This window comes from Amblyomma americanum, chromosome 6, assembly GCF_052857255.1.
Source record: "Amblyomma americanum isolate KBUSLIRL-KWMA chromosome 6, ASM5285725v1, whole genome shotgun sequence".
In the NCBI taxonomy this organism is placed as follows: domain Eukaryota; kingdom Metazoa; phylum Arthropoda; class Arachnida; order Ixodida; family Ixodidae; genus Amblyomma; species Amblyomma americanum.
In genome coordinates this window covers 137,076,343-137,100,031 of record NC_135502.1, presented here as the reverse complement: position 1 = coordinate 137,100,031, position 23,689 = coordinate 137,076,343, and the positions used below count along the sequence as shown (strand labels likewise).

General features: G+C 44.6%; 1 long non-coding RNA gene across 1 annotated transcript; it reads left to right on the top strand.

The window, feature by feature from the left end:
- Positions 1–5,372: 5,372 nt before the first annotated feature.
- Positions 5,373–12,812, top strand: LOC144094997 (uncharacterized). Its single transcript, XR_013306649.1, has 4 exons — positions 5,373–5,458; positions 5,989–6,064; positions 8,126–8,255; positions 12,673–12,812. It is a non-coding gene; the product is annotated as an uncharacterized LOC144094997 (long non-coding RNA).
- The last annotated feature ends 10,877 nt before the right edge of the window (positions 12,813–23,689 follow it).

Genomic DNA, 23,689 nt, shown 5'->3' with positions numbered 1-23,689 from the left:
ATTAATGTCCTGATGCAAGCGCAGATTTCCGATCATCCATGATGAAAAAAAAATACAACTGCCTGGGTCACCACGACTCCACCAAACAACGAAGCGCACGCCCAAGAAGGTCCAACACGTAATGAGGTTACATGTCATTTTATATAACCTTTAACGAAACTTTGATGGCCGTCAGGTACTTATTCTGGATGCACCTTGTCCAGCAAGTTTGTATCTGTCCCTGAGATTAAAATCTAAAGAAGCACTCTATCTAGGTCACATGTAGTAGAGCTGGAAATTTTTATTTTTATGTGAATTATTTATTATATGATTCATTTTTATGGGAAATATTGTTTTGCCTTTTGTATTATGTTCATTATTTCTAGCCACCTTTGGAGATGAAGGCTTAAAGGGGCCGTGATACAGTCGTTCTTTATATTGCAGCTTCGTAATTACGCAACTATTACAAAATCTTCCTAATCAATTTTCAAAATTTTAACGCCTTGGATGCTCTCTATATTCTAGAATTGTGATCGAAATTGAGACCGGGGAAACGCCTCCCACTGGCAGCAACTGCCATTTTGAATACATTTGTGACATCATATGGGCACACACGGACCAAAATCATCTGCAATCACCCGATCAAAACGCACGACAGAATTTTTTTGTCGCGCATCTGTCGCGCGACACAATTTTGTGTCGCAAGACAAGCTGTCTTGTCGTGCCTTGTTTCGTGCGACAAGCTTCGTGTCGTGGGTTCTTTCGCGCGACAAAGTTGTTTGTAGTAGGTTCTGCCACACGACAGACATCTTTTCTGCATTTTGTCGTGTGAAGAAGGTCCCTGTCGCAGCATTTGTCGCGCGACAGTGGGAGTCTTGCCGCGCGACAGAGATTGCGTGCCTCAGCAAAGTTGCCTGTCGTGGGTTCAGTCGCGCGACAGAATTCTAGCGCGCCTCTTTTCACGCGACAAAAGTACCTGTAGTGCGGCCTGTCACGCGACACAACAGCTTCTCGTGGGATATGCCGCGCGACAGATACCTGTCGTGGGATGAGTCACGCGACAGATACCTGTCGTGGATTGTGCCGCGCGATAGATACCTATCGTGGGATGTGTCATACGACAGATTCCTGGTGAGGGTAATTATTTTACTGCAGAATTCTAGTAATACTGTCGTGCGGTCGTGTGACAGCGATAGGATCAAATTGACCAAAGATGCATCAAAGGCGTTCACTGTGGCGAGTCGCGAAGAGGATGCGAGGTGCTCTGGTCTGTTGGTGACGGGCACCGAGCGAAATAAGTGCTCATTCACATTGGCGAATCGAGTTTTCAACTCGCTTCCCGCGACCTGCTCTCTCACCGAACGAGAATTGGCTTAGAGGAGAGGCACTGCTCGAGCACTCACCTAATTCCCTTCTGTTCCCACATGACAATGTGACGAAAGTAGTGCATGCTCAAGAGTATAATGCGGCTTTGAAAGCCCAAATTCTGTATGCACAAGCAGCGAAGCCAGCGGTACCTGCGTATCCGCACGCTCTTGCGGTGGCGGCATGTAGCTGCAGCCACGACAGCGCCTGCACACCAATCGGTGTGCGCAAGTCGAATGGCGCTACTGAAAGTCAGTGTCCTCTTGGCTTCTGTGACATGTTCAAGCCATGTAACATAATGTACCGCTACTACCATATGCACAAAAAAAACCAAGGACACTTCTATGCGTCGCGGAAAAGAATGTCGTTAATCGTCAATCAGGGAAAATTACTCGCCATAACCATCCGGCTACACAAAGGCAGCATGTGTGTACATACACGCAGTTCTCTGTATAAATGTTCAAAGCAACCCCGATATCATTTTTCCGCGCGTTTCAGTTTTAAGAGCGTCAGCTCTAACTACTTACGTTTGTCAAGGACACGTCTGTCTGCAGGGAAGGTCAAATTAGCCAAGACAGTTACCACACTATATCACATAGCAACAGCGGGCGCGTAGACCCTCAGTTGTCACAGGTACCTTCGATCCGTTTTACATATGCCAGTATAGCGGCTATCGAAGTGTAACCCCGGGGACCCCCATTTGCATCAAATTTGGGGGCCGCCCGTTTGACGCATAACGATCGAAGTGGTGTCATTTGACTTGTAATGTTCCTGAGGATAAAATAAATATTTAGATGCAGCCCAAAATATGTGTGGGATTCGCACCGACGACCTTTTCGCCCCCAAACCTTGCATTCCGGGGACTTCCAGACAGCCATAAGGCCTAATCGTTTGTCGCAGAGAGTTCCGGATGCAGTCAAATAATTCATCTTGTTGTAATGCACACGTTTATAAAATTCGTTAACTGATATATGAGGAAACATACCGGATATAGCGAAGGTGGCTGTAAATCGCAATAGTAGTGCAAAATCTTTGAAGTAGATGACGCTGCTTGTATCTTAGAACGAATGTTTCCGAAACGAAATGCCCTCAGATGTTTGTATTTTGTCTTCTCCACGTTTGCTGAGCACTCCAATCTAGCACCCCGATCTAAACACTTGAAGCTCTCGTAGCTAACGCTCTTAAGTCCAACGCTGATGCAGTGTTTGCGGAGAATTTGTTTTAGCGGCAGTGACGTGGTGCTTATCATAAAATAGCAAAAAAAAATACTTTACGATGTCGTTCATTGCCTTCACTGAAAATTTCATGACGGTGACACGAAAATGTCGCTAAATATAGACAGCAGCGTATGCAGCCGAAGGTGAAATGCGGCGGCCGGCAAGTTTGGACCGATTTGATTCTCTGTCGAAATGAGAATAAAGTCTTGGGACTGACATCAACCGCGCGCTTTAAAGAGTTTCGCCTGCATTGACACAGTCTGGCTCCTGTGCACCCGCGCTCGGTCCTCTAAACTGCTCTGGTCCCAGTGTGACGGTGTGCTATGACAATCTGAGCGAAAAGGAGGATGTCTGGGGGTTTTGATGTACACCACGGCCATACAGTTGAGCGACATGATAACGTACGGGCGCGGCATGCCAGCCTGAATACCGGCCGCCAGCGTCAGAAAAATGCGACAGTAATGTTTCTTCAAGTCCATACTAAGCCGTCGGATGGAGTATCGTTGGCCAATGTCGAGTCGTAGGTAGGAGCGATAACAGGAATACAAACAAATGTCTCCCCACGGCGCCTTTAATTGCTGCTGCTCAATCGCGGCTCCCCTGGCCTCAGCTGCCTCCGCTCCTGAAGGTGACGCGGAAACCGAGCATATCCTTGTTTTACTATGAGACGAGGTTCACAGTAAAACGATGACGAGAGCAGCACCTCAGCGCTAGCCAGTTTCGAAGTGCACTCAGCTGCTGCATCGATGCGAAACCGACTAGGCTTAGCGACGACTAGGGCAGCCAGGGGGTAGCGTGTAGTTCATTGCCCGGCGCGCCCGCGAGCGGCGTCGTTCCCGAAAGCTCGCCTCGCTCACTCCCGCTGGCTCACTGATTGGCTCAACAGCTTGCGACCTTCACTCGGAAGGCTGGAAAATCGAGAAGCGAGCGACTGGCGCTGCGACTGAGCGATACTTTATGCCCACGCTTGCACTACTGGTGAACAACCTTTAACGCACATATGCTTGGGTTATCGGCTGCCTTGCGGCGAGTCTTAGTTAAGATCGTCCGCGACGCCATCGTCACCGTCCGTGACGCACAGGCTGAGAACTTCATTTCCAGCACGTGCCGAAACAACTCGTATTTTTCGTAACGATACGAGCTCGAAAACACGCCTGCTTCGATGCACAAGTGGGCTCTTGCTTGTTAAACTACACGCGATCAGGATGCGGCGAGTGCTAGCCACTGGTGCATATTAGCTAAAGTGAGACGCAAGTATCGACGTAGTTTCGTAACGCAGTTGATATCAAAGCACTCCGCTTCTACTGGTCACCGATTAAGCTGTTAAGTTTCATGATCTCCGGTGAGTGGGCCAGTGTCGCGCAAAATAATGCATCGCAGCTAGTCTCCATAGTGCCAATTGCGTTCAACTTATCCACGATATTCGCCAGCTTGAGATACGGCGCTTTTCTTCGCTGTTTTTGTTGCAACTTAGTGATTTTATCTGGCATCAAACGAAATTGCATTCTGTCAGCACCGTCGTCTGCTCCGTCGTCTGCTCCGTCGTCTGCTAGGGCATCCGGGTCACTTCAGGGGATCAGAGGATCGCAGCTCCTACAAACGACATGCCAGAAAAAGTAACTGAAAGCGCTTTAGTATTCCTAAATAATCTAAAAATAATTTAAAATAAATGCAGTGTCTTTGTTGTGAAGATAATATAAGTATTCATGGTTTAAAAACAAATGTTTTTGTCGGTTGTAATTTTTCACCGACACGAAAGCGCAGCCGTCGGCGCCATTGCAGCGCAACCGACACGTCGTGTTTTGAATTATTTGCCTCTTTGAGGCATTGCTTGAGTACTTGTACGGCAGACACGTGTGAAGAACTCATTCAATAGGAAGGTGAGCAGGAGTGTGTTTTGGAAGCCAACGACCAGGATTTCGGCCTGTCAACATTGGCGAGTTTCAACGGGTAAGCCATGAAGAGTGCTGCGACGTCTTTTCATCTGTTAGGGGAACGAAGACTCCTGCGCCGTTTTACTAAGCCTGGATGAATCGCATGGCTGGTGAGTCCCGCTCTGCGTTTCTTTGCTAATGATCTGTATTCACACGCGCTATTTGTATGCGGCTATATAGGGATGTGAGTAGAGGCAGTCCGGCTGCGGTTGCCGCAGCTATAATGCGGCGCCAAAAAAGCAGGGCCTATATCCTGCATGACAAGTGTTGTTCTCATTGTCTTTATGTGCATTTATTACTCGCGTGCCGTGGTAAATAAAAATGGCACCTGATATCACAACAGAGATACGCTTTCGCTTGCTAGCGCTTCGACACTCGGTGCAAAAACATGGATTTGCACTGCGTAGAAGACGATGAGCGAGAAGTGCCGCGCGGCGGAGCGCTCGCGCTAGGCCAGCTGCAATAAGACACCGCACTATTTTGCTCAGGGTTAGTACTCATCGGATTAGTGCTTGTGCCTTAATATGCGTCATACTAAATTTTGAGACAGTGATCGCATGCGAAAGGCTAGTTCATATTGATCGCCTTGTCATTTGTAAACTTGTCTGTGCTTCCCCAGTGGAGCAGGATTTGAAGCAGTGTTATGTCAAAGTTAGATCAATCTTGCGTCTCCTGAGCTGTAAACGTTGATGCTTCCTCTCCTGAGCACTGCAAGCTGTCGGATATGCAACTGCATAATTATTTAGGATTTCTACCTTTTTGCTATATCCCTCGCTTTTGTGGCCCTCATTCAAGTCGTTCACCATTGTCGATGGTTCTTTTGTTACTTATTTTTGTTTTATTATTTATTCTTGGTTGCGTGCCACCAGCTGTGGTGCCGGCAATTCTCCGAGCTCGGAACTCTTCCCAGGCACGGGATCCTACCTACAGACCTCCCTTCGCCGCACTCACGAGTGTTCTTTGGTATTTTTTTTCTCTTGCCCTTACTTGCATGGCCAGTCGACAAATTTGAGCAGCTTTTAATTGTATTCAGATTTGTTAAATGCGCTAGCAATTTTTCTATGATGCCAAGCTGTGCTGTGAGATATCAAGTTTCTTGCTACTGAAGGCATGCCTTTTTCCATTCTCTCTTCTCATTTAACCAAGGCAGACTGGTTGCAACTTTCAATTTAATACCTAGACATTGGTGCAAGGCACCATGATTGGAATTAATGAAAACCTGCACATCCTATAGTCAAATTGGTGTGCGGTATTTCAGCCAGCTCATCTTTCAGTGTGGTTATAACAGTCATTGTGACTCTTCTCAAAGAATGTATATGGGTGCATTACATAAAATCTGTTCATTTGTTTTGTCATGGGCTAGCTCATTGGTTTTTATTTACTTATATTACGTCTAAGTTTAGTTTTTAAAGCAGTAGACGATTTCCTCTCTTGTCATTCATGACATGGCTACAGCCACTGACAGCTGCTGCTCTGGATGTATTTATTTGCAGTTGCCAGCGGCCAGCATCTATTGCGCCATGCGTGCTTCCTGCCTTCGGCTATGCCATCCCTCCTGATCCGTTCATGGTAATTCTTTTTCAGTGATGCATATATTAGGTGCCTGTTTAGAAAAATATTTTCAATATAGGCTTGCAGCTATTTTTAGAAATGCATGAAACTCTACATGCATTTCACAGCTGTACCTCAGCTTATAATTACCGGAACAGTAGACTTGTACAAAATATAGTCGCTGATGTAGCTCTTGACGCAGCTGCTGTTAACATAAACGTGCTTTGACATTGCACACCTGTTGCCTGGTATGCATATATGTCCTCGAAAAGGACCTATATGTTCATTTATCCCTTTAAAAACATTGTGCTCTACAATGATGGTTTACCAGTATTTCTGACACAGAGACCAAATTGTCAGTCAGTAATGTATCATTGCACGACGACACCAATCCTTGTATGGTATAGCATCCTTGCAATGCACTGGGCAAGCTGCTGTCAGCACAGATTTATTGCTGGTTTATTGCCATAGCATATGGTTATACTGCACAGTTTGTACCTCTACCTTCTTAAAGCTGTATACTTGAAAAATTTAAAATTAGTGGAAGGAAAATTCAAGGAAATGTAACAGTAACTGTCTTACATTTTGGTGGACACTTGAACCGTGATATAAGGGAGGGATATAAAAGGGAAGGAATGAAGAGCTGATGCCCATGTTAGATGCCCCTCTTTAGTTAAACATACCTCGCAATTAACACATTTGGTGCAAAACAAACATGGGACTTGCATGCTCACAAGCACCCTCATGTCAGTAAAACAAAGTGCCAATGTTGCCATACTTTACAGCTTTGCTCCTAAAAGCGCAGCTGACTGCTGCTCAAAGTTGAGAGCAAAAATATGTCTACTTTTCCTCATGTGCAGTCTGCGGTGCTGGCGCCATTTGCAATGGTGATTGACATTGAGTTGCATGATGCTCAGTCTGTTCCTGGAGTTAGTGATTTTGTCTGTCGTGTGAATGTGCTGTTAAAGTTAGTGCAGAACAATGGTTCTCTAGTTAATCTTAGGTAACTGTCTCCTGTGCCAGATGCTACCACCCTTTTTCCTCAAATTTCCTAATCTCATTTAGCCACCTGATTGCCACCCATTCATGCATTCACCTACTCTTGGAATCCTCCCAGTGTTTTAGTGTGGTATTGCTTATATCTTCTCTGCATTACACATGCACTGCACTTCCTCTTTTTTTTTTGATTTAGACAAGATATCTCTGTTCCTGTTTCTTGCATAAGCATAAGAGGCGACTCAAGTGCACCATCTGGGCTTGTGATGCAATGTGTAGGGTGCTTCGTTTTTGGGTAAAACCTGGTTTCTTCCTACTGTTGCACCAAAAAAGATTCATAAAGATCAGGTTCAACCCAATTTCTGTGCAAATGTGCCTGTAAGAAATTGTGGTTTGAAGGTGCACAATGGCGAAGAACTGCTGGAGTGTAGTGGATGTCACATAATTCTTCTGACAGATTTCTTAAACAATTCTGGTTATTTTATTTCTCTTTTAATGTTTATTGTTTATCGGTTGCTTATAATTTTTGGATACACTGAAAACTACATGTACTAACTGGTATTTCATTCCAATAATTATACCCATTATTATGAAGCTGTGTTGGAAGGTAGGTGTGCATTTAGTATGCGTGCTTTGAATTTCAGTGATTGTTTCTTTAATGCCAAATGGAGGACAGGTCTCTGCTGTGCGAGTTTTTTGCAATGAAGTGAAAGTAGCTGGAGAAGCATTTGCTACTGTGTCACCCAGCCAAAAATTCTCCTACAGACCACTGAGCTTCTGAATTCCTATGGCTTAAAGCTCGAAGCTCTGGGTGCCCTTTCCGAGGTTTTCTGCATTAACGAGTGCAAGCCTAAGGGCTGAGAGCTAACAAGCAATTGAAACCATAGAGCTATACACAGTAGTGCTGGGGCCGTGCAGCAAGTCAGTGTGAATTAGGTCGCGATAACCATGGTTTACTGTAGAAAGCTAGTGTGAAAAAATAGTTGCGCTCACAGAAACCGCTGTTTCTTTCTTAGTCGGTCATTGAAACAAAGCAATGCATGTAAAATTTTATATCTCACTGATCTCTCAATTTTTTTCCAGCTAAAGACCAAGAGTTGCATGGAAGTTGTACAAGCCACCAAGTTGCGTGTGATTTTTGCCAGGGACCTGGAGCAGGCTGGGAAATTAGTGGATGGCCAGTGGTATTCACTCAGTAAGGCAAGGTTTTTCTGTAAGTACAGTTTTTGGCATGACATTGCTTAGGAATGCATGCACTAATCTGACTACTCTATGCCCGCCCATGCTTCAAGAATAATGAAGTACATGAAAAAAATTGATTGCCAAAAAAAATTGCCGCTTCTGTTATGTTTTTTCAGGAAAGTATTTGCCATTTGAAGGGCTGTGAAAACCTTAAAAATTATATGCTTGTTGTGGCTTTTTTTTCAAATTTCTTCCACATCTATGTTGGCCTGACCTTGTAGCTTGTCTGCATGAGATTGGCTGCTACCTACAGTTTGCTTTTTTGTTGCTCCTTTATTGCCTGTCACAATCTTTACTTTGCGTGGCAGTTTCATGCAGTTTGGGAAGTAATCTGATCTTATTTCTGCATTGGCCTGTAGTGCAAGCTTTTGCATGTGGGGCAGGTTTATGGTGTCCTTTTGTTTGCTGTAACTGCAGTTTGGCCATGAGGGTTAGAGGCTTAGTCCTTTTTTTATTTTGATGCAGTGTCATATACTTCATGCATAAATTAATGAAGTAAGCACTATTTTTTGTAATAAATGAACATTCATTATAGCTGTGGCCATTATGAGTGCACTTGACTCTAAAATGGCTTTATTTTGGCATTCATTCTTACATCTTAAAACCAGCCAGAAGACACAAAACAGGAGAAGAGATGAGCACAAGATGAGGCTGGTCTAACAACTGAAATTTTATTAAAGGAAAGTGGCAAAAGAAGACCTGCAAAGAGATTCAAGCACGCAAGACCCCAAAGCAGTGAGAGGGCAAAAAAATAACCGAAAGGCACTGATGTACTAGTAAACCATCTAAAAAACTAATTCCTTACAGTGAAGGTTCACCGACGGTTTAGCCAGGCACTTGTTTTTAGCCTTACTGATGTAGTAAGCCTCAACTATATCAGGACAGATTTATCACTTCCCTAAACCACTGATGTGCCGCAGAAATCAGGCGTGCAAAGAGAAAGGTCGTCCTCCGATTGCATTCACGAGATTGAATGTGCAGTGTCAGGTGAAAATTCGCCTTTCTCTCTATACAGTGAAAGTGCTCTCAGCCAGGCGCACATTCAGATATCTGCTTGCCTGCCCATAGTAGTTTCAGCTACGAGGCAGTGGAACGCAAAAAACCCGTTTACTTTTGCAAGTGGTGAACATTTTTTATCTGCCACTATGCATAGCGGACGATTACCCGTAGTTGTATCAAGCCTAGTTTGAACGAAGAAGCAAAGGGCTTCTACCTTACCTTTAGCGGTCAAGACAACAGCAACATCATACTTTGGTGCAACTTTCTTGGGATGGTGCGAAATGGCTTGGAGGTAAGGTATAGAGCCCGTCTTTTTGTACTGCTCAACTACGTCAGCATCATGTGAATGGTGTTCCGTTCCCTCGAGAGAGTAAAAACACACTCTGACAGGTGCGCGAGGTGGGCGAGTGGGAACCCAGGTGCCATTGGCTTGGAAACCTGCTCCGAGAATGCATTCTAACCACTGGGGTGGCATGACTTCCATAAAGCGGTCATGATGCATGCGATTGCCAACCTGTCCTTCACCAGCCTCGAGTGGTTCAACTCGTAGCTAAGAGGCTTCCTGATCTTGGGCTGTGGCGCCAACATATGTGGTCTTCCGCAAAGCGCAGGTCTAAGTCAAGAAGCTACAAACACTTATGCTTAGTGAAAATCAGACATAAAAGATAGGCTTTGACCACATGTCTAAAGATTTCTAAAACGTCTTGTGCCAACTTATCTGATCCTCCTTGTGCAAAAAAATTAGGTAGCTATCAACATAACGAAATGCTACTATTTCGAGGTCTTCCAAGCAGGGCTTTGATACGGTATCGACTCTGGACAGAAGAATGTCGCGGAGGAACAGTGCAACCTGGGACCCTCTGCATATGCCTGATTTCTGATTTAAATACCGCCTTGCCAACTCACAAAAGTGGAGTTTTGTGGAGTTCTAGTTTCTTGTGGATAGCAACCTGGGCAAGTGCTCTGCAGTGAGCATCGACATGGAGGGTCTGCACTATTCATTGTCACATAATAGACCTCTGAGGCATGTACAAACTGCATCAGAGTGAACAATGAACATGCTTTTACAGATGATTGCGTGATTTCGGTTGCTGGCTTCATGGGGCTGTTGTCCTTTTACTGCAAATCTGCATTTATCAGTTGGCAGGGCGGTATTTACACGCAGGTCGTACCTTTGCTCAGCAACATTTTTTTTTACTAAAGTCGATAAGGCATTAGAGCCCTGTTTTGAAGACCTTGGAATAGTAGCATTTTGTTATGTTCATGACTATCTAATTTTTCTGGACATAGAAGGGTCAGATAAGTTGGCACAAGATGTTTTAGGAGTCTTTAAGGCATGCGGTCAAGGCCTGTCTTTTACATCAAAATTGTCTAACTAGAACCGTTAGCAGTTCCTTGATGCAGACCTGCGCATTGTGGACGAATATGTTTGTCGGGGCTACAGCTAAAGATCGGGGAAGGCTCTTTTTAGCTACGAGTCGGACCACTCGTTGCTGGGGAAGGATGGTGAAGAGGTGTATTTGTTGCTGGTTAAGGTCAGTAAAGATGGTAACACTTGATGGGTGTGCAATCGTGTGCATGACATCAGCTTTACATAAGTCATGCCATCACTGCTTAGGACGCATTCTTGTAGCAGCTTTCCAAGCATCTGGGTTCCCACTTGCCCATCTCAACAACCTGTCATAGTATGTTTTCACTCGCTCGAGGGTAAGGAGCACATACTCCGATGATACTGATACACCTTACTTCCACAGTATTTCAGAGTCTCAAGAAAGTCGCGGGAAAGCGAAATGCTGCTGTTGTATTAACAGCGAAGTGCAAGACAGGAGGCCTTTGCGCCGCCATTAAAAAGGCTTGATTAAACTGGGTACTTGTCCACAATGGACAGTGTCACAAAAAAAGGTTCACCACTTGCAAAAGTAACGGAGTTTATTGCGTTCCACTGCCTTATGGCTGCAACTAATATGGGCAGACAGGCAGATACCTGAATTTGCGCCTGACTGAGCACTTTCACTGTATAGGGGGAAGGCAAATTCTAATCTGGCACTGCGTGCTCAATCTTGTGAATGCTAATCTGAGGATGACCTGTCTCGTTGCACGCCTAATTTCCACGACACATCAGTGGTTTATGGAAGGGATAAATCTGTCGGTAGATATTTGAGGCTTAGTACATCGGTAAGGCTAAGGACACGTGTGGCTAAGCCATCGGTTAACCTTCACCGTAAGGAATTTGCTTTTTTAGATGATTCATTAGTATGCCAGTGACCTTTGATTGCACTTCGCCCTTTCGCTGCTTTGGGTTATTGTGCGCTTGTATCTCTTCGCGGGTCTTCTTTTGCGGCTTTCCTTCAATGATGCCGCCGCGGTGGCTCAGTGGTTATGGCGCTCGGCTGCTGTCCCAAAAGACGCAGGTTCGATCCTGGCCGCGCCAGTCAAATTTCAATGGAGGCGAAATTTTAGAGGCCCGTGTACTGTGCGTTGTCAGTGCACGCTAAAGAACCCCAGGTGGTTGAAATTTCTGGAGCCCTCCACTACGGCATTCACATAGCCTGAGTCGCTTTGGGACGTTAAACGCTCACATATCAAATAATCAAAATCTTTAATTAAATTTTTGTTAGTCCCGCCTCTTGAGCTCATGTCTTCTTGTGTGCTCTAGCTCGTTTTAAGGTGAGTCAGTACCAACTCGGCCAGTCATAAGCCTTGTTCAGTATTACAACTTTTGAATAAAGTGACAAGTTTACTAGGCTATGTTGCCGGGGATCGTGTCCGCAGCAGTTGTGGGCAACTCAGAAGAGATAGCGTCATACGATTGGTTGTATAATTGGCAGAGGATAATGTGAGGATGCTGCTCGAAAAGAAAATTTCATGATCGGATAATTATTTACAGCCAAAAATGTCCAAAAAGTGGCTGGGCCAGGCAAAAAGTGCCGCGAAATTTGAAAACGCTGAAAGTAGGTGGAGCTACAGCGTAGTACCAAGTTTGAAAAACTGGAAGTATGGACAAAGCCAAAGCTTGGCGCCAAGTTTGAAAACTTGAAATGAGCAATCACGTGACCTGTGATAAGTGTCCTATACTTAACCAGGAGATAGGAATGATAAATTAGAGGCAATTAGGCAATTATTGAGAAGCGAATGGCAATGAACGGGTGATTAGACTGGGCGGGTATTCAGCGAGTGGGCAGGAACGATCCATGGAGGAAAGATTGAAAACTCGAAATCGCTGCTGGGATGAAATGAGGGTAAAATAAGAGCTAATTGATAACCAATCAAGTCAACGAGAAAACAACCATGGCGCCAAATTTGAAAGGCGACCAGTGTCGAGGCGTCAACGCATTCTTATCTTTTTTGCGCAGGTAGCAGCGATGATCTCTATATTTTCTTTTTTTCAGCCAAGACAAAAACCATTTTTCTTGGCTCATGGGCGATGTATCTAGGAACCTGCGGCCAGGACAACGCTGGACAGCATGCATCAGCAAGCTCGAAAAAAAAGCACGAAACAGTAAATAAATATTGATCATTTTCATTTCAATTCTAGTGGTTTTGTGCACGAATTACTCTGGAATGCACAAAGCTTGTGTTAATTGACAGGTGACCATTACCAAGCTGCGCATTTTTGTGCATTGCCTACTCCAGAACACAAATCCTGTGTTAATTGATCGGCGACACAGTAACGACTGTTACACAGTGTACGAGCACTACACAAGACACATTACAGAAGACAAGGCAAACTACAGAAGACAAGACAGACTACAGAAGTCAAGACAGACTACAAAAGAGGACAAACTACAGAAGACAGACTATAAAAGACAAGACAGACTACAGAAGACAGGACTACAAAAGACAAGACAGACTACAGAAGACAAGACAGACTACACAAGACATGCCCAAAATACGGCAAGACTACAGACTACAGAAATTTTCTGTCTTAGAATCCTGTAGTGCGTTTTGACTGGGTCAGGTCTTTGGAGCACTCCGGTAGCACAGCAAAGCAACCAGGGAAAGTAGTACCGCGGATCTGGATTCGTGACGTGCAGATGCCAATTGGCGTAACCACATGGGCGCTGGCGGTGCGGATCTGGGGTCCAGACTAAGGGGTCAGCACTTTTCTGAGTGCCGTAGCTAGCCGACTGCTCATTACAGAAAAGTCAGCGCCGGTGTCCACAAGTGTGGTCACATCACGATTATCAGCGATTACTGGGATTTCGGCAGACACCATTCGGTCGCAGCACGTCGTTGTCGTTGAGGTCGTCGTCGGTCGTATCGTAGCCGCGAATCGTCGGGTGGAGGCTCTTGACTTGATCCAATGGCGGCGGCACTATCCCCGGGGGAGGCCGTCTTCAGTTTTCCCGATGTGGGGACGCGCCTCTGAACTGGCTAGAAAAAGACGGGCGGCTTGGCGAAGAAAACCGCCTTGGGGATGGCGAACGGGACTGGCGTCGCCGCGAGGTCGTTGGATGCACACTATCGGACAGATACTGCTCGAAGTCCCGCGGCCGTTCTCCGTAGCGCGGTCGAGTTGCGTCAGGTGAAAACAACCTTAAGCCCATTCTGCGGTAGGGGCAGTGGCGGAGGATGTGGCCGGGCTCCCCACAGTGGTAGCAGAGCGGCCTATTGTTTGGCGTACGCCAAACGCGCGCTTTGCTCATGGTGGACAGGGACTCCTGTGATACGACGGGTAGAGCTGCAGTTGGGTACCGCAGTGAAGGCATAGGAGTGACGGGAGAAAATGCTTGACTCGCTGGCCCAGGACGGCTTTGTAATGCTTGATTGTATGTCATCACATAGGGCGCTGGCGGCGGAGCTCGTGGCGACTGAGCAGCTCGCCGGACTTCATCTCGGACCACGTCCGGTATGGCAGCAACGCTTGCCTGTGGAGCTTCGAAGCGAACTTTCTCGAGTTCTTCGCGCACCAGGCTCCTCACAAGCTCTCGAAGCTCCTCAGTGGGTAACGACGTGGGCGTGCAGTGGTGAGCGGCTGCTACACTAGCCTGACGGCCGTAGTGAGCGCCCCGTTCATGGAGAGAACGCTCCATGTTTGTTGCCTCCTTGGCAAAGTCGGCCACCGTTCTTGCCGGGTCACGTACCAGTCCGGCAAACAATTGCTCTTTGTCGCCGCGCATTATGTGGCGTACCTTTTTGTCCTCGGGCATAGCAGAGTCGGCGCGATTGAAGAGTCGCGTCATGTCCTCGATGAACATGGCGACGCTCTCGTTCGGCTGCTGCAACCTCGATTGCAAGGCGATTTCAGCCTTCTCCTTTCGTTCGCTGGTGTTGAACGTGGCTAAGAGCTCTCATTACACGTCTTGGCCGAGTCCTGTAGTGCGAAGTACACGTTCCGCAATTTGCGCTCGCCGTCCCACTCGTTGAAGCCCGCCACACGGTCAAAGCTGTCCAACCAGTCTTCGACGTCCTCAAACCTCTCACCGTGGAATGACGGGGGCGACCGATGAGTGTGAAGGACAAACGGCGGGGCATTCCCGGAATCTGACTTGTCTGGCTAGCCGTAGCGGGCGTCTTCGCCCTTGCTGGTATTGCGAGTTGGCCGAACTCTGGTTGTGGGCCTCGCAGGCGGCGGCTCGCCTTGTGGACTGGTGTTGTAGCCACGCGTTGAGAACTGACGTCAAGAGTGTCCTCGAGGTCAGCGTACATGGATCGTTACCCGGCACCTCCACCAAATGTCACCGATAAACGGTGAAAGCACTCAAAGCCCGGTTTAATTAAACGTGCTACGCGTCCAAGACAGCAGGGAGCTCGTGCGAGGAAGACGAAAACCTCTAGCCCCTCGAGAGCGCAAGGCATGGTAAGTCCCATCTAAAACAGTTCGGCCGCGGCATGGCGCCACTGGATTAGTTGGGACTGTGGCAATATGTAGCCACTTGTTTCGCTTTTTTCGATACGGATAAGGTACACAAGCGCAGTTTTTCCGGCCGCCGTCTCACCGGGCATGAAGCTTTCGTTCGGCAGCACAAGCCCAGGCGACGGCGGCGAGCGGCACCGTTGTGCGGCGTTTTCTGCCCGTGTCACTTGCCTCGCCGATCAGTTCTATGCGCACGCATCGAATGAAAGCAGATCTTCGCTGGTGCACCACATCGCGTATGTCGCCGTGGCTAGCATGAGGTTCAATAAGATTTAAATTTCTTAAGTTTATTCAATGTCATAGCAACTAGTCCCCTACCACTCTCTTCTGGTTCCCACTAAGCTGACTCTAACATTACTACGATACGCGATCGTTTATTGTGCTGGCGTCGTCATCGGTCTAGCGTGACAGACCAGTGCGTCAGCGACGGCATTTTTGTACTGATCAACCCATCGACGGTCGATCGCCGTCGCATCGGCCTATAGTGTGACCGGACCCTACCTATACCGAAGAAAAACTGCGTTATTATCGCTTTTGTGGTACCAGTCATTAGTATATGGGGGACGACTGCTACATCGATCGCCCGCGAAAGTACAGGGGGGAATGAGACCTCGCTGCGCATATTGCAGCAACGAGAGCAGACGACGTTGCTCTGTGCATGTGTCAGTGACTTCACGAGAGCTTTCAATATGGCGGTCGCTGCCAGTGGGAGGAGTCTCCCGGTCTCAATTTCGATTGTATGTTTTGGAAAAAATTCATCGCGTCCAGGGCAGCCAAATTTCGAAAATTGAATCATAAGCTCTTGCATTAGTTACTGAACCAGAAAACTGCATTATGAAGAACGACCATGTCATGGCTCCTTTAAGCTACCTATAACAGTGGGAGCAAGGGTGCCAGAAAATTCGGGGGACACTAAAGCTCTGCCTTTAAGGGTAAAACAGACAGCGTTAACGGCTCCCGCCTGTGGCTCTCCTTGCAGATACTTGTGAACATACACGGAGTACACTGCTTGTTTAATCACTAATGAATTTCTTAATTTTCGCCAAAATTATCTCGCACATACTAAGTCACATACAGTAGTAGGCTGCCCTATCATGTGGAATTCCACCTGTCATAGATACCTATAAAGCCTCGTTTTAACCAAGCGACACTAACATGCCGGTGTTGACTAGGAGTATCATGTTTTACTGTGGATGAAAAGGTCCCAGTGGGTTTGATTTCCATCTCACTCTCCCATCTCGAAGTTTACCTTGATAAGCCCGAGTTGTCAGCTCCCGCCATGTCATGTGGCCTCGTGAGGATACACAATCTGCCGCCAAATCAGTCCCGTCCATGTCACATGTACACGACCACCTGCCATAGCCATGGCCATAAGTTTACTTTGACAGCGCTGACGACATCGGATTTTCTGGAGAACGAAGTCTCTAACATTTTGGCGATAGCAAAGGTCTTTGTTCTAATAAAGGGCCTCGATTCTGGCAGCCTTACTGCCATGGGTAGTGCAAGAGTGTTTTCGCACAATTTCTACTCTCCCGTCGAATCATGTTCCATGCGACACTCGCTACTGAACATACATGTCTGTAAGTACTGAAAAGAGTGGTGCTGGTGAACATCTCAACGATAGGTTACATGCAGCAAATACCTATGAAAGAAGACTGAACAGCTGTCGTCTTAGCGAAGTTGATAGAGCACCGAACATGATATCAGGCGCTCATAGGTTTGCATCCCACCTTTTTAATCAATTATTTCAATGATTACATTATCAATTTACATTCACCAACATAAAAAATTCCCTATGCTTTCATTGATGTCAATGGCTGTAGGCTCCATTCATAAGTGCAAGATACTGCTGTCTGAGAATGTCGCGATGTTTCACTGCCAGTTTAGATGAACCAGAAATTCATAATTTCTGATCAAAGAGGTTAGAATAGATCAAATCTTGATATAACAAGCCTACTTTTGGCCTAAAATTTGTTATACCCAACAATCGTTCTAAAAATCTGCATAAGTCTGCAAATAAACCCAAGCAAAGGGTGCTCTTGCGGGAACAACAGAAAGGTGTAATAACGAAGACTTGTTGAATTTAGAGCTTGGTAAAAGCAAGCGAAATCTCGCTCTTTCTTTTTTCTGCGTAGGAGAGCAGAAATGAACACTAGATGGGGATGCTGGCTCCGCCCAAGTTTATTTACGAAACAATGCAATCTTTGCTTGGTGGCGCTGAGCAGCATTTGAGAGGACAATATTCTTCATGAAATCAATTAAATGTAGAGCTTTCTCGACATCAGGCCACAGGTACTTTCTGTAGGTAGCCCTTCAATTTCCTGGCCGTGTCGGCAGCCTCTGCGCTTTATAGAGCTCATTCTTCACTTTTCGGTTCACTGTCATCATCCCTAGTTGGATCATCTGCAAGAATCAGCCTCGTCAGCGATTTATTGGTCGGTCAGTACAGGTGCCACGACCAAGTTGTAATGAGCAGAGACTAAGTTCTCAAACGTAACATTCAGAAGCACCAGTCGACATGATGACAAGGTGATAATTCTTCATGTCTCCTTTGGAACGGATGTAAACAGATGTCTTCAATCTTCTGTCTTGCGTTCACAATTGTCGACTGAGTGCTAGATACAACACTGAAGTGCTCAGTAATGTCCCCTCTCGCGCTCGCTGTGGACTACCAAAAATCGACTCAAATGACACTACATGTGCTTCTGCATTGCCATTTTGCGCAACGGAGCTGATTGAGTCATAGAGTGCAGCCGTCTTGCGCGCAGGTCTGCAGATGTGGCACGGGCGCGCGGCATGAGTAGGTGATGGTTCAAGCACGTGCCGGTCATGCGCCTGTCAGCTTGATGCTAGTTCGTACTGCCCCTATATGGTGCGGCATGTGAATGCACGGTCGATTCATACACACTACTACTGTGGACTATTCAGATGATCAAAATATTGCATTTCTTGCATTTATTACGGCTCGTTGTGCAATTTGAACCATGCCAATACAAAAAAACTGCTCCATTATAACCAATAGCGTGTCAGATTTTGCACTCTTCATTTCGTTATACTGATATTTCGCTGTATCCATGCTCGTTATAACGAGATTAAACTATAGTGAAAGTGCGAATCGAATAGCAAATGCTGTCTGAAATTTAGTTAGAATTATGAACATGAATTTTCATACCCCTAATAATTGTTGCTTGAGTCTTGCTTGCTTGCCTACACAAACAGTGGCAGGAAAGTTTTATGCTGATTATATAAAGAATTTGGCAATATATCATAGCATTGATTTTTCATATCGATGAGATATGGACACCCCATTCTCGCAACGTGAGTGGGCGACATTCAATTTTATACAGTGCGGTTTCATTTACAGACAACTGTCAATATTGTCATGACTGCTGTGAATGGCAGTGTGAGATAGCCTGTGGTTTCCTATGACATCACCCTTAGTCGTGGCATTGCAGTTCCAAAGAAGTTCCATAAACTGCGGATATGGGGGCGATTTGTCAGTCTTAGAAATATAAAAGTTATGGTTTTAAAAACAACTGATTGGCACATCTGCTGCTAGGACCCGGAGCATAAGGCTATAACATGTAACGCTGTCATCACAGTGAGCACATTAACTGCTGTCCAGGCCCCACATTATTTCTGAATTTTAATGCGACAGTGTTATCGATCCATTGTCACAGAAAACTCTGTAGTGGCGTTGGTCGGGGGTGGAAAGTCCCAATGGAACAGAGAAATAAAAAATTCAGGAACAACTCAGCAATGTTCAGATACACCAAAATTCTCTGAGAGGTGGTAGTGGGAATTGAATCCTGTGAGAGAGGCACGCTACCCACAGGCCACGAAGCTTTCTCTTTTTCTCTGTTGCCTGTTTTGACAGTTTACTACAGGTCACAAACAGATTATGTTGTGCATTGCGCTCTCAAAATCAGGAGTGGACATGCGTTTCGCTCATGTCAGAAACCTCGAACCTTTTCAGAATACAAAGCTGCTCTATCAAGCTGAGAAGCTTGTTGTGTTCAAGCTGGATAAATGTAGACCTAATGAATGCGTGAGGCGAATGGGACCCAGTAATGCAGTCGTGTTCTGCTTTTTTTCCCTCAAAACACTCCACATCCTGTACTTTGTAGTGCACCAACTAGTGCGCTCATCTCGGGAGTACTGACATATTTAAAAAATCACCGAATTTAAAAAAAATATTTCTGTGCTATGCATTCAGTGTTTGGTGTGAACCAAATTGTGATACCTTTAGCCATACCAAAGCACTCAGAGGAATATGTGCAGTCTTTCTGTAATCAAGGATTTTGAACATTTCAGGCTTCAACAGTCGGACAGTGCAGCTCCTAATGGAGATCACAGCTGACATCAAAGAGCTCAAAGGGAATCACGCAGCTGCTCTGCAGCATTGTCTCGGAAAAGAGCTGGTCCCATTGAGTTCCATGGGAGATGTTGAGGAGATAGAAGAAATCCTTGGAGACCCTGACAGAAGGGCTATTCTGGTGAGCCAGGCTTTTCAGTTGTTGTAAAGAAATGTTTTTTGCATTTCAAGTTTTATAATCTGATTCGTAAACATAGAAATTCTTTAATCAGCATAGTATCTCTCAGCACTGTTTTCACTGGCTATTCGAACTTAAGCAGTTACTTGGTGCTTGAGTTCACGCGGTGAAAAGATCAGCTCAGAATCACCTTGAGTACAGCGTTAAGCCAAAGCTAAAGTGGCAATGGCTTATTTTGGGGTACAGCATGGGTACAGCATTCTCGAAGGCTGCAGTAGAGAAGGTGTAGCTTTTCCTGTTAGCCTTCTGAAGTGGCTGCATTGGCACGGTGCTAGCGTAGACAGCAAAGTCACTGCCGTGAAGGACTCGACACAGATTGATGCCGCGCCTCCCCGCACTCCCTAGATAGCACGAATAAAATTTCCTGATTTTTATATCGCCAGATTGGCAGTTCAGCAGTATGCTTGCACTTAAATTTATGGCAACGAAAATTAAAAGTACCTGCCTAGAAAATTGAACTTTTCCGGGAACCTGCAGGCATGAAAATATGGAGTGCATGATGACTGCATTTGTATTGCTCTCACAGATTGGCATTTTTTGGAAGTTGCAGCATATTCTTTATCTCTTAGCTGTGCATTTCTTTTACCTTTGTCACTCTCGATCAATGTCTTGCAGTTTGCTTGCGTGAAATTTGGGGAAATCATGCTTGGGTTTCCGGTACAGTTAATATCTGGGGAGGGGGGGTGGGGGGTTAATAGGGCATGCTTTGTCGCATCACACTGAAAAGCTGTCACTCATGGCTTGAGCATGTTTCGATCAGCTTGGCACCAGCACATTCTTCTTAGCAATGCAGTGAAGACAGTTGTGTCGCTGCATTTATTTTGGTTGCATATGTGTTTTATTTTTCATCATGTGCATGAAATAGCAATTCTTGGGGAAAATGGGTGTAAAAAATTTCTGGGTGCTAAGCGTAGATAAACGTCTTATTTTCTGTGCCTTGTATGCAATAAATATGACAATTTATACATGATCATTCATTATTTATTTGTATTAAACATTTTATTATTATTTGTGCTGTAATGGTTTTCACATCAAGCGACTTGCCTTGATGGGAGGTGACAGAGTGGACGAGGCTACACACCTCATCCTGAAAAATTTCGTAAAGACGCTAGTCGCCTTGCAGTTTACTCTGGAAGGTGGAATGCACAGGCGACCTTTTAGGCAGCTTCGCCTGTATAGTGTTCTTGTTGGCGAGTTTTCGCATGCCAAGTTTGTTTGCCCTTGTTTGCACTTTGTGATGTTTCTGGACCCTCGCATTCTCTTTAAGCATTGCGTTTAACTGGTTTCTTGATACACTGTGGCTTTGATTTTATGTGCTAAGCAGCAAATGCAATTATTTTGAGAAGAAATGACGCACAGATACACCCTTTTTCCTTGTACTGCTGGTTCAATTTAACTGACAGCAAGTATTTGGCCTTCAGAATAATCTGCTTGAATAGATGATTGATTAATTATAAAAATGCGCTCTATCACAAGTTCGTCAAGGCTAAGTATCCAAGTACATTAAAGCAATACAAGTCATATAGAAACAAGCTAAATAAGGAACTAAAATTGCATAGGAAGTCCTATTTTCGTGCAGAATTCGAGGGTTGTTTCAACAAACCTGATACCTTATGGAGAAAGGTAAATGATGTCTTAAATCGTCGAAAATCAGCTCCGCGAATACAAACTCTAATACTTGGTGGAAACGAAGTATCAGGAAGTGCTCTTGCAAATGTTTTTAATGATTACCTTGTAAAACTTTCTGGTGGTAGTGTGTCGTCTGATATTAGTGAATTTATACCAAACAGAAATTCATCTTCACTCTTTCTTCACCGCTTTACTGAGCACGAGGTGACATCAGTTTTCCTTTCACTCAAAAATAGCTCAAGTTGCGATGCAGAAGGCATGCAGGTTCGCCCTATCAAGTATGTGCTTGATATCATTTCCCCGTACATTACCAATATTATTAATCTGTCTTTGTCAAGCGCTATCTTTCCTAAACGGATGCAAATAGCCAGAGTGTCGGTATTGTTCAAGAAAGGTGACGTTAATGATACTAAAAATTACAGACCCATTTCTATATTACCTGTTTTCTACAAGGGACTAGAAAAACTAATACTAATGCAGGTTTTGAAGTTTTTTGCCAAACATAGCATAATTTCTCCAGCCCTGTTTGGATTTAGAAAACGATGGTCTACAGAATTAGCACTACTACATCAAAAAGAATTTATTTTATCGCAATTTGAAGTTAAGAACATTGTCCTTGGTATTTTTATTGATTTTACTAAAGCAGATGATTGCATCCTTCATTCGGTTCTACTTGATAAGCTTGAAATCTACGTTATTCGAGGGCACTGTGGAAGCTTTATAAAATCGTATCTTGATAATCGCTATCAATAAGTAGAAACAAACAATAGCCGCTCAAATTTGATACATATCACCAGCGGCGTTCCTCAGGGTAGTATTCTTGGCCCGTTCCTGTTTATTGTATATATAAATGGCTTAGTAAATATCTATAAAGATGCGAATTACGTAATGAACGCAGACGATGCGAGTATATTTTTTTCATCACCTGACATATGTAGCCTTGAGAATAAAGCTAACACTGCTCTGAAAATTCTTCATTTATGGTCAAAACAAAACTGTCTACAAATCAATATCAACAAAGCAAAAGCAATAATTTTTAGGCCCAAATCTAAGCAAATAATCAATTCCATCAACATTGTCTATGACGATGTAAACATAGAAATTGTAGATAGTTTCAAAATACTTGGAGTTATTTTCACACAGAATATGCTTTGGTACATGCACATAGAATCGATATTGGGCAAATTATCTCGTGAATTGTTGGCATGATGGTGCGGCTGAGACCACTATTACCTTACAGAATCAAGGTTCTTGTTTCTAACACCCTATTTTTCTCTACACTTTATTACTGTCTGCTCGTGTGGGGTACCACATCACGTACGAATCTAGACAAAATACATATACTTCAGAAAAAGTTTTTGCGAGTACTATTTAACATGCCTTACAATGCCCACACATCAGACTTATTTCCGAAAGCAAATATATTACCCGTGTTTAACCTTTTTCATTACAAGTTAAGTCAAGCTTTCAAACGGGAGGTAAAAGAGAATTTACAGTTCCTTCATGAGTTATCTAATCTCGCCAGGAACACACATTCTTACACCGCAAGGTGTACGGAACAGTGGAAGGTAGTCACTCCGCGTGCCAATCATTCTACACAAAAGATATCATACACACTACCAACACTTTTAAATTTGTTTCTGAAATCAAGTCTTGATATTTATATAACTGATGTACGAGCTTTACGTAAACACTTTGTCACTCAATCTTTCTTAAATAATTGCAGAGCGTTTTTCAGGTAATTTGTGTTTTTGCGCTTATTTTTTGTGAAAATTTCACATGTGGTCAATTGCTATGTTAATCTCCTGCTCAATCGCTGTTTGCCTTGTAAAGGAGGCTGAGGGCTCTAGTCAAGTCGCTTGCCTCTAAAGCGACTTTTACTCGCAGTCTCCTCCATCACTGATGGAAATAAGGAAGTTATTATTATTATTATTATACTTCTTTTAGGGCACTGTAGTTGCTTTGCTGCACAAAAAAAAGTAAAAGAACTCTTTGATTTGAATTTTGATTTCTCTGAACTATTACTTTGGTTCTGTCAACTTGCAGTGCTTTAAAAGGGCTCTTTAATTCGATTATTACTGAATCTCAATTTATAGTCGGTTTTTCTTGATAATTGCTGTAGAACACTAAATTTTAATTATCATAGCCTAATGATCTGTTTTATTTACAAGCTTGGTTCTTTATCAGGAAATGATATCATCTGAACAAAACCAAGCCACAAATTGTGGCATTTTTGTTCGAGCATTCAAAAGGCACTGAAAAGGGGGGAGGACAATGAGGGTAAGAAAAGCTGATAAAACTAGTAGATATTGAATTGCCTATCAGCCTCCTGCAAAAATGTTCAGTATAGCTAATGTAAATCAGAGA